The sequence below is a fragment of the Cetorhinus maximus genome, chromosome 18, assembly GCF_964194155.1.
Source record: "Cetorhinus maximus chromosome 18, sCetMax3.hap1.1, whole genome shotgun sequence".
In the NCBI taxonomy this organism is placed as follows: Eukaryota; Metazoa; Chordata; class Chondrichthyes; order Lamniformes; family Cetorhinidae; genus Cetorhinus; species Cetorhinus maximus.
The window spans coordinates 26,716,798-26,734,488 of record NC_135896.1 but is presented as its reverse complement, the minus strand read 5'-3'; positions in this window follow the sequence as shown (position 1 = coordinate 26,734,488).

Here is a 17,691-nt window from a genome sequence, read left to right as displayed (position 1 = left end):
TTTGTAGGTTTGTCTGCCCCTCTCCAATTACCTCCTGCTGCTTCCAGCAGTTTACCACCCCTCCCGACATGAGAGAAGGAAGTGTGTCAGTGAACAATCTGTTTGAGTGATGTGACTGTCATGGTTATGTAACTGCTTGCAAACTGTGAGATGTGAGTATCAAGTTTACAGCTATAAAGTTATAATGGAGAATATGAATGTCAGCTATGAATCCTGATGGATAGAGATTGTTGGCATGTGAGTGATGGGGATGTGGTGAACTGAGGAGTGACTGTGGCTGGTGGTGCAGTTGGTAATAGGACATTCATTGACCTTGACCACTCATGTGAGGTGATTGAACTTATTGTGGCACTGCACCTAGGTCCTCAGGGCTTGACTCCAGTTATTGATGTCGATGGCAATCCACTCCCACTGCCTTCTGAGCATGTGTCCAGAGAGCCTCCTGGCCTCCTTTCCATCTCATCTACCTAGAGAAGACAACCCACTGGATTTTACATGCCCCCCTGCCTTCAAACCCACTGGCGAGTGAGAGTAAAATCCAACGCATAGAATCATTACAGCACAGGAGGAGGCCGTTTGGCCCATCAAGTCCGTACCATCTATCTGTGAAATAATCCAGTCAGTCCCATTCCTCCACTCCATCCCCGTAGTCCTGCAAATTTATTTCCCATAAGTGCCTTTCCAATTTTCTTTTGAAATTATTGATCACCCTGGTAGTCAGCGAGTTCCAGGTCATTAACACTTACTGCAAGAATAAGTTCTTCCTCACATCCTCCTTGTATCTCTTCCCCAAAACCTTAAGCCATATCCAAATCTGTCATAATCTTGTACACTTCTAGTAGGTCTCTCCTCAACTGTGTTTGTGTGATATGGGAGTGACTGACTCATCCAGCGTTTATTGCCCTTCCCTGATAGCCTTTGAGAAGGTGTTGGTGAGCTGCCTTTTTGAACTGCTGCAGTCCATGTGGTATAGATGCTGTTAGGGAGGGAGTTCTAGGACTTTGACCCAGCGACAGTGAAGGAACAGTGATATAGTTCCAAATCAGGATGATATGTGGCCTGGAAGGGAGCTTACAGGTGGTGGCGTTCTCATGTATCTGCTGCCCTTTTCCTTCTTGGTGATGGAGGTCCTAGGTTTGGAAGATGCTGTCAAAGGAGCCTTGATGAGTTACTGCAGTGCATCTTGCAGATGGTACACACTGCTGTCACTGTTCGTTGGTGATGGAGGGATTGAATGTTTAGCTGGTGGATGGGGTGTCAATCAAGCGGGCTGCTTTGTCCTGGATGGTGTCAAGTATCTTGAGAGTTGGAGCTGCACTCATCCAGGTAAGTGGAGAGTATTCCATTACACTCCTAACTCGTGCCTTGTCGATGGTGGACAGGCTTTGGGGAGTCAAGAGGTGAGTTACTCTTCGCAGAATTCCCAGCGTCTGACCTGCTCATGTACTGGTTAGTCCAGTTCAGTTTCTGTTCAATGGTAACACCATGGGATGTTGCTCCAAGGAGAACAACCCCAGCTTGTCCAGCCTAACCTTGTGGTTAAATTCCCTCATCCATCTCCTTTGCACCTTCTCAAGGACTTTCAAATCTTTCCGAAAGTGCAGTGCCCAAAACTGGGCACAGATGTCTAGCTTGTCTAGCCAGAGCTTTATAAAGATTTAGCATAATTTCCCTGCTTTTGTGTTCGACACCTCTATGTATGAAACCCAAGGTCGCATATGCTTTGGGAACTAGTCTCTCAATATGTCCTGCAACTTCAAAGGTCTATGCACATGAACCCTAAAATCCTTCTGTCCCTGCACACTCATAAGAACTGTGCCATTAAGTCAATATTGCCTCTCTCAATCCCTTCTGCCAAATGCATTACCTCACATTTCTTTGTATTCGATTCCATATGCCACTTGTCTGCACATTCTGCCAGCCTATCTATGTCCTGTTGCAGTCAATTGGTAGCATTCTCACTGTTTGCCACACCTCCAAGATTGGCATCATTTGCAAATTTTGCAATTTGACTCTGTGTTCTGATGTCCAAGTCATTTATATGTATCAAAAAAGTAGTGGTGCTAGCACTGGCCCTTGGGGAACACCACTGTCCACCATCATTAAGTCTGAAAAGCAACCATTTATCACAATTTGCTGTTTTCTGTCCTTAAACCAAATTTTTATCCAAGGTGACAGTAACTCTCCTATTTCATGAGCCTCAGATTTGTTGACCAGCCTTTATGTGGTACTTTATCAAATTCTTATAATCCATGTAAACAACATCCACCTGCATTCCCTTCATCAACCCTAATTCATCCGAAAATTTGATTAGATTAGTCAAACATGATCTGCATTTTACAAATCCATCCTGGTTCTCCTTAGCTAACTCAAACCTCTCCAAGTTCTGTTAATTTTTTTCCTGATTATTGTTTCTAAAACCTTCCCCTATCACTTTAGGTGTCTAATCTGGAGGAACTAGGAATATCTTTACACGCTTTTTTGAACAATGGTGTCACATTTGCCATTCTCCAATCATCTGGCACTACCCAGGTACCTAGGGAAGATTAGAAGATTGTGGCTAGCCCTGCCGCTGTCTCCAATCCCATTTTCCTTAGCAAAGTGGGATACAAGCATCCAGACCAAATGACTTATTCCCACTAAACATAGCCAGCCTTTCCAGTACATTCCGCCTATTGATTTTCACCCATCCATTACCTCTATCATCTTCACTTCTAGCGCTATTTTATCAGCAACCTCTTCCTTTAGCAAAGCCCTCATGAAGTATTTTAGCCATTTTAGCCTTGCTCTGAGCCTCTTATCAGAAAGAAAAAAATATTGTTGCACAATATCTTAAGTGAACGGACCTGAATTGTGCAAGCTTTTGGCATGAACCAACTAGACACATGAGGCAGGAAACTGTGCCTCTTACGCCATTCGTCTTCCCTTTAACTTTAAATAACTTTCTTCTGTTTTAATTTCCCTGATAATTTCTTTATTGCATCACACACATCATTGAAACCAGGATATACTGAATGCAATGACTTAGGGAAATGATGCAAAATGATGCACATAAATGTGAACAAAAGAAGGGTGAATTTTTTTCAGCTCTATGCAACCCAATATATATTGTAGTCTTAACTATCCTGTTTTTTAAAGAAACTTAAGCTTTTAAAACTACTCTTAAGCTTGGCTATAGTCTTTCAGATTTTCTCCGTATTATAATAACAGAGAATGGTGGCTATCAAGAGAATTGTCCCACATAAAGTTACAAGGAAAAGTCCAGCTGGTTGATGGTAATGCAGCACGAACCAAATTCCACAATTCTACGCATAACACATAGGCTGGAATGTTCCTCTCGGGTCATGAAGCAAATTCCATAATCCTACACATAACACGTAGGCCAGAATGTTCCCCTCAGGTCAGGCTGGCAGGTGGCGAGGAAGTCACAAAATTGGGTGCTGTGCCCATCACCTGCCTGCCCACCGCTGCCCCAAGTGTGTTTACCTGAGGTGGGGGTTGCATCAGAGGTCCCATTTGCCTGTGAGCCAATTGAGGCCCTTACATGGCCAATTAATAGCCACTTCAGGGCCTCCTCCTGCTGCTGCTGTGATTTTACCAATACCAAGGGAGAGGCCCACGCCAGGACTCCACACCATCCAGCAAGCTGTTGACATGGTGGATATGCTGTATGGAGGCATGGGAGCTGCCTCATTGTCAGGCACCCTCTGCCCATTGGAGACCTGCCTCCCCCATCAAGGAGTGAACTCCCCCCGAGTATTCCCCCCTGACTGTCCCCACTGTCCCCAAATCCCCCTCACCCCCTCCCCCAACCAGATCCTGCCTGCCTCGCCCTCATCAAGACCCCGGACTCAACTCACAGTCTGGGCTCCATTGCTGAATGCCTTTTTCAGGGACTGTTGCAGTTCCAGCAATGCCACGGCTTCTGGGAGCATTGTTGGGGCAACAGAACTGCCAGCCATTTGATTGGCAGCTCTCTGAGGCAGGACTTCCTCTTGAAATGGGACAGAAGGCCCCCCTTGAGACAAGTTTAGGCCTGACAACCTTTAAATGGCTACAGAGCAAGTCGGCTAAGTGCAGGCGGGCAAGCCGCCGACTTTTACATTAGGAAGGCGAGTACCCTAGCCCTAGGGGACCATTCAGCCCATGGTATAGAAATCAAAAGATTTAGTCAGTGCAAGATAGGAACATTTGTAGGCCATTTAACCCTGCAGGACTTTTCTGCCATTCGATTGTTATCAAGCTGATTTGTACCTCAAGCCACCTGTTCTTCATATATCTCAATACCAATGCCTAACAAAAGTATTGGGCCTCAATGAATTCTTGGGCTTGATAAGAGGAAAATCAAGCACCATTTTAATGAGGTGTGTATTGGGGTTCAGGGGCTGGGGAAAAAAATGGCCCTGGAGCATAGGGCCTGGGACAACTCCAGGGCCTCAAGTACAACCCCCAACACTGACTCCCACCACTGTGGTGGATGAGATTCAAAATTAATTGCAGATTGTGACTTTGTTGGGGGATGGGGAGGTGTGGGTGGGAATGGAGGAATGTCCACAATCAGGGTGCATGCACAGACACAGGAAATGTCCAGGACAAGAGAATACTTTCATTTTTCAACTTAAAATTCACTCACCTGCACCTCTGGTGGCTAAGATCCTCACTGCCATCGCTTTCACCAATGGGTTTCAAACTTTGAGGGCGTTGTTCTGACTCCCAGATAAAATAGCACAACCTCAACAGGATGCAACTTTGCTGTTGAAATTAGACCCCTACTCCTCATTGTCTAAAATGGTGGGGTCCAGAATTAAGTGGAAACCAGCCCCCATCTTAACCTGCTTCGCGCACCATTCCTGTCAGGTGAGCTGGGTTAATACCAACCCTCTGATCAGACCTCCTGCTTCTGATGATGACCCAGTGATCAATCACAGTCCTCTTCCCAACTGAGAAGGAGCACATATATGGATCTCAAGGGAAGGTAGAACTGAACTTGTTTGTATTGCCGTTCATGGTCTAATAGTTCACTTGCAATCTTGGTCTAGTCATGAGTAATGCACACCAGGCTGGGGCAGCAGTCTTGTAATCCTATTACAACAAGAGTGAATGATTTCAGAAGGCAGAAAATGATGGGGCAGAGTGGAAAACTCATAAAGTTTATCCTCCCTGTATCCTAAGGAAAAGTAGCAATGTATTTCCTTTCTTTGACTATTCTGTCAAGGTTCAGAAGCCACTGTGTGTAAAATTGCATTGCAATATTACTGTGATTTTAAAGTAATTTCTTTCTTTTTGCTAGTTTCCTCCCTGCCACACCACCACCCTCCCCACTTTCCTGAAGACATAATTTAATTTTATGAGGCTTCTCCGCACTGCCACTTTTGTGAATTCTTTGAATTTTCTACCTGTTAATGTCAATGGGCCAAAGTATACAGACAAAGCATCCATGAGGTCGCCTGCATGTGTAAGGTCCTATTGGTATTGTGGGAAGATTCTGCCCAATGGCTTCTTGCTGAGGCATGGTTTGCATGGCTGCTGGACCCTGCCCAAAGAGCATTGTTCACGAGTGATCATCGATAGTAAGTGTTGGCCAAGCTTCTAGCTGGAAAATGTGGATGTTGATAAGGAAAGAAAGTTTTTTTTTGTTACTAATTTCCCCAGCTTAACAAAACCTGATCTAACTCAACCCAAGTACACTGAAAGAAAAGCCAAATACTATGGTTGCTGAAAATCTGAAACATAAACAGAAAATGCTGGAAAAACTCAGCAGATCTGGCAGCATCTGTGGTGAGAGAAACAAAGTCAACATTTTAAGTCTGTATGACTCTTCTTCAGAGATGAAGAGAGGTAGAAATGTGATGGATTTTATACTGTTTAAGAAGGAGCAGGTGGAGCAAAATAGAAGGAGCTCAGGAGAGCTTTGACAAAGATGTCATGGACCCAAGACAAAGGGCAAGACTAAAGAAGGTGCTGATAGTGGCATAAAGGTAAGATAGCAGAATGTGTTAATAGCAGAACAAGGGTCAGCGCTCTGTGAAAGCACAACATAAGAACAAGTGACACATGGCCCTGTGGCGATGGGGCAGGGTTGGGGGAAGTTGGGAAAAAAGAGGATTAAAAAAGGGATCAAGATGAGAAGAGAGCTCATGGTATGAAGTTGTTGAACTCTGAGGTCAGTTGTAATAATGTCCTGACCACAGTCCTAAGTAAGATAAAAACTGGGATCTTCCTGCTCTGTTTCACTCAATTCTACACAACTTTAAAGCCAGCTGGGTCTTAGGGAGGGACTGGCGAAGCTTTTGAATGTCTTCCTTACATGTTGCTCATGTTTTCTTTCATTAAATGCAATGGAAAGTATTTTTTCCAATCTGCATTCTCATTCTAAGTTAAAACCTGTATTTCTTTTTAGCTATTTCTTTCCATGATACTACAGATTGCTATTGGAGTTCAAAAGGTTGTAACATCCATTCGATCAATGTAATGAGCTGCCGGGTAGTCATGAGTCATAACTGCTTTGCATAAAATGAAGTAATCATTGAAACATGTAATCCAGAAAATATGTAATAAAGTCTTCTTAAGTGGTATGATTTTCATCCCTAAAACAACTTCAGACCTTGCTCACCCAAGGCTGGCAAATTATCCTGAGCCTCTGCTAATAATTAAGCTCTAGGAGGTGTCCAAGAGCAGCTTGAGATGACTTTTCTTCTAATTTACTTACTTATTCTCCATGTGAGGAAATGTCTGGCCGCCACTTAGCTCTTCATTATAATGGCACAGTTGCAGTCAGAAACCTATTACCTGAACAGAGCTGTAAACCCATATCTTAGCACTCTAGCATAATATGTTGACAATTCAATATGATGGATTAACATCCTAGATTACTATTGTGAATTGATTGGAGGGTAGGACACTCCAGATGCCTCAAATGCTTATGTCCACCAAATAGTATAAGTGTTTGGTAACAAGAGGACATAAATTAAAGAAAATTGGGAAATAATTTAGAGGGGGAAAATGAGGAGATTTTTTTGAACACAGCAAGTTGTTATAATCCAGAATATGTTCCCTGAAGAGGTGGCGGGAGTTAACAGTAACTTTCAAAAGCAAAGGTGTGGGACTTATTAGATTGGTCTTTCAAAGAGCTGACAGGAACATAACAGATCAAATGGCCTCCCTCTGTGCTGTATCATTCTAGGATTCTATGACTTTTAGACTCATTCATTTGAGTTGCACTTTGTAGACACTAGAACAGTTGTTTTCACCAGCTTTCAAGCAAGGGCCAATTTAGGAAAAACCCTGCATTATGAGAGTCACATTGACGACTAAATTATCATTGCTTACTACTCCAGTAACTCATTTGACCAAAAAAATATACTACATCAATGGTTGAATACTCTGCTAGTTCTGTGGTGGTTGCTATGATAATACAACTGTTACTATACAACAGACATACTTAGATATACTTATTGGCTCACATTGTACCATGTGGTCAATGTGACATGTAAAGAAGGCTGACTTTTGATAGGCCCAGTACTCATTTTTTAATGTTAAAAATAAAATAAATAGGACTATAGTACTGGGTTAGGCTCTGGCTCGCCACAACCCTCTAAGGAAAAAGTGGGCACTGAAAATTGATGGATGGAGTCGGGGAGCCGCATTTAGTGTCAATGGGAGCTGCCACTGGTTTGAGGGCCTTGCAATGAAGAACACTGCACTAGAGGCTTGATATTATGGGGTGTCGGCCCTGCCGGCCACAGCTAAAAAGTTGCCATGCAGCTATTTAATGGGCTGGAGGCGGGATTTCCACACCCCAGTGACAGGGAGTGCCATCTCAGAGAGCTATCGGTCTATAAGATTCCAACAGTTCTCCAGTACCAACAGCATCACCAGGAGCTGTGGCCACTGCTGGTAATGCATTTTGGGCTGAGAAAGTGTTCAGAGCTGGATCAGGACTTGGGAAATATTTAGGAGCCTTGCTGGGGCCATTCAGCAGGACATGGTGAGAGCGATGGGGAGGTGGGGTGGGTTTTGAGAGGCCATGGGAGCCCAGGGATACAGTTTAGGAGGACATCCCTCCTATCCACCACCAGCCTGCATTGGGAAACCTGCACGACTGGGCGTTTGGCATGGACCTCTCCCACTGCCGGCTAAATCCTGGTGCTGGTGGGATGAAGCTCTTAAGTGGGCATTAATTGCCCAGCTCAGGGCCTCAATTGGCCCACTGGCAGGCAGGCTGCTGAACAGCACCCCTGGCCCTGATAAAATTTCAGTATAAGCAGGGGTGGCGGTAGATGGGCAGACTCCCTGCAGAATTTTATGTACTCCCTGCCTTCAATCCCACCAGTGGGAGATTGTGAAATTCAGCCCAAGAGTAGAAAAGAGCAATTATAGGGTATTCCTTAAGGGTAAGCACCTGGGTAATACTAGCTACCAACCTGTGCACTAACTCCATCCCTTTCCCTGGCAAATGTCTAAGGCTAAATCAGACTGTTTATAACCATGGTGTCACATTTGACCCTGAGATGAACTGCCGACCACATACCCATGTCATCGCCAAGACCACCTATTTCCGCCTCGGTAACATTGCCCATCTCTGTAACATTGCTCGCTTCTGCCCCTGCCTCAGCTCATCTCTTGCTAAAACTCTCATCCATGCCTTTGTAACCTCCAGATTGACGATTCCAACATGTTAAACTCCAGACAGCCAGTTGGTGATGGATGAGACCAGAAGCCAATACTTAATTTTTGATTCCTTCACAAGGTGAAGCATTCCAAGTATATAGCTCCTAACTCTACAAGCCAACACCAGTGTCAATAGGCATCTTTTTATAGTCTTATGAGTATCAAATAAATTAATTGACTGATGAACCACCCCTTAAAGGGGGGTATCTATTTATATGTTCTTTTGATACCCATAAAATAAACTAATCAACAAGTAACTAATTAACTAATTGAAAGCCCCTTAAAGGGGCATTGTAACAAAAAACAAAACTTTCAAAGGAAACTTATCAAACTAAGTTAAAATAGTATTCCCGGGGCTGGTGTCTCTTTATGTATGCTCAAGTAATTATCCAATGAATGCCCTCCATCTTGTATATACTTAACCTGAATTTATACACTCAACACAAAACATTTCCCAAATTCTACCCTTTGTAAACTTCAGGTCACCCAAAACTCTGCTGCCAGTGGCCTAACTTGCGCCAAGTCCTGCTAACCCAACACCCCTGTGCTTTCTGACCTACACTGGCGCCTGGTCAAGCAATGCCTCAATTTTAAAATTCTCATGCTTGTTTGCAAATCCCTCTATGGCCTTGCCCCTCCATATCTCTGTAATCTCCTTCAGCTCCACAACCCTCAGGGATATCTGCATTCATCCAATTCTCATATAGTATAAATTGTTGTTCCCTTTACATTTGGTATTCTTGTGCAGTGTCCTGATGAGTGCAAGACAAAAAGCTTCAACAAACAATTTCTCTTTTTTCAGCAATACTCAAAGTCAATCTCTTAACAGCAGGTGAATATTGAGTTAAACATGACCTTAACTCTTTTCGAGTCAAAACAATTAACAAAATTAACAAAACCAGGGGAGAAATCAAGCACAGCCCCTAAGTCAGGTCAGCTGTAAAATCAAGGAAAAACTTTAAAGGAACCTTACAAACATCAAACTAAGATGTGATTAAAGGGGTCAACAAAACACCCCAGTCCCCGCGGTGCCCACCGGGCACGGAAGGCCTCGATGGTGCCGGCAGACACCGCGTGCTCCCTTTCCAGGGACATCCAGCCGCGAACGTAGCCGCGGAAGAGGGACAAACAATCGGGCGGGACTCCCCCGTCGATCGCCCGCTGCCTGGACCTGTTGATGGCCAACTTGGCCAGGCCCAGGAGCAGGTTCACGAGGAGGTCCTCCTCCTTCCCGACCCCCTTCCGCACCGGATGAGCGTAGATCAGGAGCGTGGGACTGAAGTGCAAACAAAATAGTAACAAAAGATTTTTTAAATAACTAAAAAGGGAGTGCAGCCTAAGACATCCTATATATGCATGGTCCATGGACTCCACAAGACCGCAAAAAGGGTTAAACATGACCTTAAACTCTTTCGAGTTACCAACAGTCACAGATTGCAACTCTTTCGAGTACAATCACAGTTCTTGGTTTCCGGGAGTGGGACACGAACCCACAACCCTCTGATTCAAAGGCGAGTGTGCTATGAACTGAGCCACAGCTGACACCTCTCTAATCGTGTTCAATTGGTCATTTTTAGGAGAGGTTTTTAATTGCAATGTTAGCAAGCAAAATAACATGCAATGTCTTTAATGAGTGCCAGCAAGTAACTTAAGTGTCAATCAGGGCCTTAATGATCCTTGGGATGGCCATTCCTAGTGTGCACACCATAAACACTTTTTATTCTTTTTCATGTCTAAGTTTTCTCTTCTCTTCTCAGCTCTCCTTTCACCTCCTCTTCTCTTTGCCGGGTATGATTTCACTGTTATTACTCCCCTGCTCATTTTTCATCCAAATATCCATTCTTTGTGTGTGATTATTCACAGTGAATGTTGGCAGACCGTTCAACCACTGGGAGCATTGTAACAGACTCCAGTTCTGCCTTCATGTCATATTCAGACGTGTACTTCCAAGTCTGGTGTAACCATTATAGACCTGTCATCAGCCTAAGTTTGGTCTGTGTTAAAAGACTAATGCTGAAGCTCGCAAGGATCGTCAAAATACTATGCCTACTATGGACAATGCTGAGCAATGAGCAGCCAAGTTTCCATTTTGGTGACAAAATCAGCTCACCCTGGCTCCTCAACACGGACTGCCATGATGTTCAATACTTCCACCAATGCTCTTCAATGTCTGCTCAAGCCATATGCCACCAGCAAAGTTGCACTAATATGCAGATGTGGGGGACCTTACCCTGGCAACGCAAGACAACACCTTAAATGACATTGTTTCACCCTGAACGTGGATCTAAACACCATGGAGGAATATTTGTGCAAATGGAAGGTCGAGCCAAACCCATACAAAATAACAGATGCTGCATTTGTCTTGATAACAGGAATGCTAAGTGAGCCCTGGAAGTGACTTTCTGGAGAAATTCTGTGTAATATGACAGCACTCTTACCTAACTTGGAGTGAAGCCAGACTGCACATTAACCTTCCACAGCCACCTGGAGGAGGTAGCTGCCGAGGTGAAGACAAGGGTCAACTTGGCCCAGAAACTGCTTAACCTTCAACAATGCAAAGATCAATGAAAGACTCGATGCAGAAGGCCCCTCACTTTAACCTTCAGCAAAGTTAATGGGCAACCCTAAACCACAATCGAACAAACAATGGCAGATACGGATATGAGAAGAACAAATTAAAAATTAAAAATTCATCAGTGCGCGATGGTGATCACCCAGGACAAACCGTGGAACATATGCCCGATTCACAAATATGCAGGAGGCATCACAGTGAAACTCTCTACTACCTCTGAGGCAATTATCTGGCTTAACCACCTGGATGTAAAATTATAGTCATTACTCTACATCTACATCAGAGGGAATAAACGTGCCAAGCCATCATTGCTGTTGCCCCGAGTCTGTGCTACCTCACCACGAGGTGCACTTGAAAAACTGTGAAGCTGGTCTCAGTTTGTCCAGATTAGTGGATGCGATAGCTTTGCCTGACTGATAGTCTTCATACCCAAGGAGTGAGCATTCAGCATCCAGTTCCTAAGTCAAATTTGAAAGGAAAAATCCTAGTGAATTGGTTTCCTCTTAAACACACTGACATCTTGGCCTGAATTTTACCCTTGGCGGGAAGGCGCAATCGGCGGGCCCGGGACCAGTCGGGAAACAGGCCCCCACCCGCGTTAAACCCACAACCGCGATTTCATGCTGGCTGGCGAATCAAGGCCCGCCCAACATGAAACACGGCTTCCCAATGGTCAGGAAGGGGCGGGGGCCTGACGGGCACCGGGTCCAATGGCGACCCAGCAGGCAGTTTAAAAATGGCACAGGCAGCTCCTTGAAGGCTGCCAGGGAAGAACATATCTTCTGTGTTCTGGAGAGTGAAACTATGGCCTCAACAGTGGCTGGAGATGCCAGGCAGGAGGGCAGGCCGGGTGGGCACTCGGCCCACCAGTTTTCAGACGTGTGCCTCGCGGTGCTATTGGAGGAGGTGGCTACCAGGAGGGACACCCTTATTCCCAGAGATGGAAGGAGGAGGCCACCGCACCACACTAAAAAAGCTTGGGAGGAGGTGACAGCCGAGGTCAGCAGCCATGATGTTGTGTGGCGCACATGAGTGCAGTGCCGCAAAAGTTTCAATGAACTGCTGAGCTTGGGAAGGGTGAGTACCATGTCAGTTTGGATCAGCGTGGTGAAGTGCTAAGGGCTGACCATTCCGCCCCCCCCCACCCCCACCCCCAACCAGATTTGAGCTGGACACGTTGGAGCCGGAGAGGCACCACGCACCTCATTCAGCCGGCCATGGAGAGGCTGGGATGTCAGACAAAGGTAAGAGTGCAGTGCACAGAGGTGAGAGTTTTGGATGGTGCCAACATTCTTGTGTAGTCTCTTCATTGATGGGCACCTCAAAACTGGAGCCCCCATTGATCATTGAAAGATGATGGCACCATGATGCAGATCTCCACTGTCTCACCAGGCTGCCTGGCATGCAGTGACAGTGTGGCGACTTAAACTAACGACATGTCGTTATTTTCCCTTAGATTCGCCGGCAGACGCTTATTCGCAGGACCCCAAGGAGCCACCCCTGACACTGGGAGACTGCCAGGCTTCAGCTGCACCTGCGTCACACCCGTTCTCTGAACCAGGCGCCAGTGCAGATACCAGCACCTTGGCGGGTGTTAGATCTTTGACTAGAATGTTGCTGCACAGCAGTTAGGGCACTTCACACTTGCTTGAAGTGCAGGCAGAGGCAGAGAGTGCCTAGGGTGCCGGCAGTCGGAGGACTGCTGGGGACCAGGAACATGATCAGTTGAAGGCAGATGATGAGCCTCTGGAGGGGTCCATTAATGGCATTTCAGACAAAGGGTCATTTCAGATATCCGGGATGGAGGCAGCAGCCATGGCATGAGGTGGAAGGAAATCTTTGGCAGCCTAGCTGAAGGAGTGTTGGACCAAGGCATCCCTGGTGTTCCTGCCTCCCTGAAGGATACACAGGTCTGCCTTCATGCCCTTAACGTTCTCCTCACCATGCTCCTCTTCTGACTTGCTACTGGATTCATCCTCTGTGGCCTGTGGAGCTGTGTCAAGATCCTCTTCCTCTAGCGGGTCTTGTCTTGCCAGTGCCAGATTGTGGAGAGCGCAGCATGCAACCACTATCACTGACACCCACTCTGGGGAGTTTTGTAGTTCTGCCCCTGAATGGTCCAGGCATCAGAAGCGCATCTCCAGAAGACCTATGTTCCTATCATGGCCCTTGTCGAGGCGTGACTCCTGTTATAAAGCTGCTCTGCCTCTGTTCTTGGGTGGTGGAGAGGCTCATAAGCCACCATCTGCGGAGATAACCCTTGTCACCCAGCAGCCGTCTGTCCAGTCGGGCTGGAGCACTGAAGAGCCCCGGCACCTGGGAGTGTCAGGATATAAGTGTCACGAGAGTTACCTGGGTACCTTGCACAGACTTGCAGAATCTGCATCCTGTGGTCACACACTATCTGCACGTTCATGGAGTGGAATCCCTTCCTGCTGATGAAGGCACCGGGCTGACCTGCTGGCGCCTTGATGGCCACATCTGTGCAGTCAATTGCACCCTGGACGCGGCGGAACCCAGGAATTGCTGCAAACCCTCTGGCTCGCTCAGCCTGGCTGGCCTCATCCGTACGGAAATGAATAAATGTCATTACCCACCTGAACAGTCACCAGCTTGACACAACTGTGGACAGCTGACTGGGACACTCCACAAAGATCCCCCTCGCCCCTGGAAAGAGCCAGATGCTTAGAAGTTGAGGGCCACTGTGACCTTCAGAGCCACTGGCATTGGGTGTCCATCCACAGAGGTGGAGCTGATCTCAGGCCCAATCATCTGACAAATGGAGGTCATGGTCTCCCTGGAGAGGCGGCGTCTCCTTCAACATTGCACCTGGACATATTGAGGTAGCTGCATCGCTGCCTATAAGCCCTGACAGCAGGATATTGGTGTCTTCTGTAGCCCCTTCCACTTTGGACTACCTGCTGGCCCTGCACCCCTTGTGCCTGCACGTCTCCTCCCAAAGATCACACCCCTAGAAGCTGCATAGGGACACCTGGCCTCTTCTCCCTTCTGCCCCTCTCTTCCTCTTCAGAGGAGGTGCCTCCCGCAGAGGGCACAATCCCCATTGCCAGGCTTACAGAAGGCTGTCTGATACTTGGGAGGGTCCACACGGTCAAAATCCTTTGGGGGCCTTGGAGACACCAATGAGTCCTGAAATGAAGCCGAGAAATGCTAAGAATGAAGCTCAGAACTGAGATGAAGCAGTCAAGTTCAAATAAGCAATCAGCACAAACTATCTCCTAAACTCCTCACTACTCACAATGGCAATGCTGCTGAACCTTTTATCCCACCCTTGGATCACGTCTTGCAATATGTAAGCTGCCTGCCTGACCATGCAAAATTGCACGGGCAACATAAAATCTGGATCAATTGGCTTTTTAATGGCCTTAAGAGGCCTTTTAATTGAGGGTGGGTGTGGCTCCAACACCCACGCGCGCCCACCGACCTGAAGATTGCACGCGTGCGGGGTGACATCGGGACACTCGCCTGACGTCTTCTCGTGCTATTTTATGCCAGATCAGGTCGGGCGCCTGCCCGCGAGGCGTAAAATTCTGCCCCATGGTTTATTTGTCAGTATCTCTACTGACCTCAAAGGTCTTGTTTTATGTTCAGCAGCACCAGTTTGCGTCTTTAGCATTAGACAAATCATCTCTTGAAGTCTTTGAAAGTAGGCCAGCAGTGTTCCATGCCATCTTTAAGGTTATCATTATGCTCATTACGAATGACTAACAAATTGAAATTTGAATTTTAAAAATATCTTCCTGGAAGGATTTGAGTACTTCTGTATTTGCAATGCAAACTTATGCAGAATATTGGCACATAGATTGATGAATGATAGTCATATAAAATAAGTGGTTTTTAATACATTGTTGTTTTATTTAATACTGTTTTGGAAAGCTTCTCTCAAATATCTATTATTAAACATTAATTGGTTACTCTAAGCCAAGGAACCTGTATGGTTTTTAAGATACTGCCACTCGTAATACAAAGCTAGTAAATATATTCAACTGCTTGGGCAGATTTTAAAAATTTCGGGAGCTGACAATGAAGTGCACTGGTCACCTGCCCATGCTGAGAGTGAAGAGGCTGAAGCTTCACTGAGTTAATACAGGAGGTATGTTGAAACTTAGGCTTCGTTTAAGTAGATCCAGTGGGTAGTCTGTCCCAAACAGGCATCCCAATGCGGCTGACCCGATTTAGGCCGGTGCAGTATTAGGTGACCCAGAGGTTATACGGCTAGCAGCAAGTTAAGACTTAGGAGAAGGGTTCACGGCCCTGGTGGGCAAGCGAGAGAGCCTGTTGTGGCAATGTTCCAGATTATTTTTATGGGGTAGGAGGAGCACTGGAGGAAACTTACTGTTTTTGGTCCTATTTGGTGGTACCACCTGTAAATCTGGTCGGTGCATGGGCAGCAATTCTTCACCCAGTTATCTCCCAAAGTTTCAATCAGTTATTTACATCGTACAACCTCAATTCAAATAGCAAGATGGGCCTACTTCCTGAAGCAGGCAGGCACACCAAGTGGTAGGCCGCTTTAAAAATGGAAACGAACAAAATATCTGCATTAATGGGACATTAAGCTCATAAATCCTATTTTGAGGCAATTAGCATCTCATTAATACCAAAGTGACTAAGTTAAGATTGGCCACCTTCAGAAAGATGCCTTTGTTTGCTGCATCCAGGATATCTAATAGCATCAGGTATAGAAAAATCTGCCCCATTGCTAAATATATCTCAACTTCAATCTGACAGCAACATTTTGTTTCCTTTATGAAGCTTTCTTATATTTGTTGGACTTGATGTTTATAGCACAATAAAGTTTCAAAACACATTTACGTTACTCAAAATTCTATTAATTTTTGCAAATGTGATTTACATTTGTCCATTGTGTGCATATCTGCTCAGAAGTTAAGAGAACACAGCTGTCATTTTTTTTACTTTAAAATATAGTCACGTTAACCCAATTATCTGTAGCATGGTTTCAGAGTGCAAATTTAATGAATGTCTTGTAACTTCTCCCCCTTGCTCCTCATCTACCAAAGGTGCTGAATTACTGTAAGCTATTGCAGCTCTCTGATACTTTAGCCAAGTCCTACTCTCCATGTTTGAGCCTCGGCGTTGAGCATTTGTACGTTATTTTGTCATGGAGAACATCCAGGTAAATTTATCCTGACTTAGCCTGATTTTCCCAAATTGAATCCTATCATCAGAAAATAGTGGAAATACTTAGCAGGTCAGGCACATCTGTGGCAAGAGAAACAGAGTTAATGTTTCAAGTCACGGGGAGGTGATGTTGTAGTGGTGTTGTTACTGGACTAGTAATTCAGAGACCCAGGGTAATGCCCTGGGTACCCGGGTTCAAATCCTGCCATGGCAGATGGTGGAATTTGAATTCAGTAAAAAAACTGGAATTAAAAGTCTAATGATGATGACCATGAAACCAATATCAATTGTTGTTTAAAAACTCATCTGGTTCATGAATGCCCTTTAGGGACGGAATATCTGGTGTCCTTACCTGGCCTGGTCTTCATGTGACTCCAGACCCACCCCACCCCACAGCAATGTGGTTGACTCTTAAATGCCCTCTGAACAAGGGCAATTAGGGATGGGTAATTAATGCTGGCCTAGCCAGTGACACCCGGCGAAGCCCAAATCTCATGAATGAATGAAAAAAAAGTTGACGACTGAGATTAGAGATGTAACAGGTTTTAAGCAAGTGCAGTGACTGGGAAAAGAGAGGGGGCAAAAGAATAAAAGAGAAGGTCTGTGATAGGGTGAAGGGCAAAAAGTGATTAAATGACAAAAGGGATGATGGTACAAGGCAAAATGGGAGAAGTAAAGAAATCAGAGATGGGTATAGAGTGGGTGTAAATGGGAATAGCAGAATAATTGTCAACAACTGCTATCTGGAAAAAATGAGGATAGAGGTCATGATCTGAAATTATTGAACTCACCGTTGAGTCCAGAAGGCTGTAAAGTATCTAATCGAAAGATGAGGTGCTGCTCCTTGTGCTTGTATTAGGTTTCATTGGAAAAACTGAGGACAAAGAGGTCAGAGTGGGAGAGGAGAATTAAAATGACAGGTGACCGGAAGGTTGGAGGGTCACACTTGCGGACTGAATGGAGGTATTCACAAAGCAGTTGCCCAATCTGAATTTGGCCACGTCAATATAGAGGAGACTGCATTGTGAGCAACAAATACAGTATGCCATATAGAAAGAAGTACAAGTCAATCACTGTTATACGTGTTGGCGTGTTTAGTGTTTTGGATGGTGAGGAGGGAGGAGGTAAAAGGGCAGGTGTTGCATCTCTTGCACTTGCATGAGTAAATGCTGTGGGAAGGGAAGGGCATGTTGGGGGTGTCTGAGGAGTGGACCAGGGTGTTGCAGATGGAATAGTCCCCTCAAAATAGTGATAGAGGAGGGGAGGATGTTTTTGTTGGTATCGTC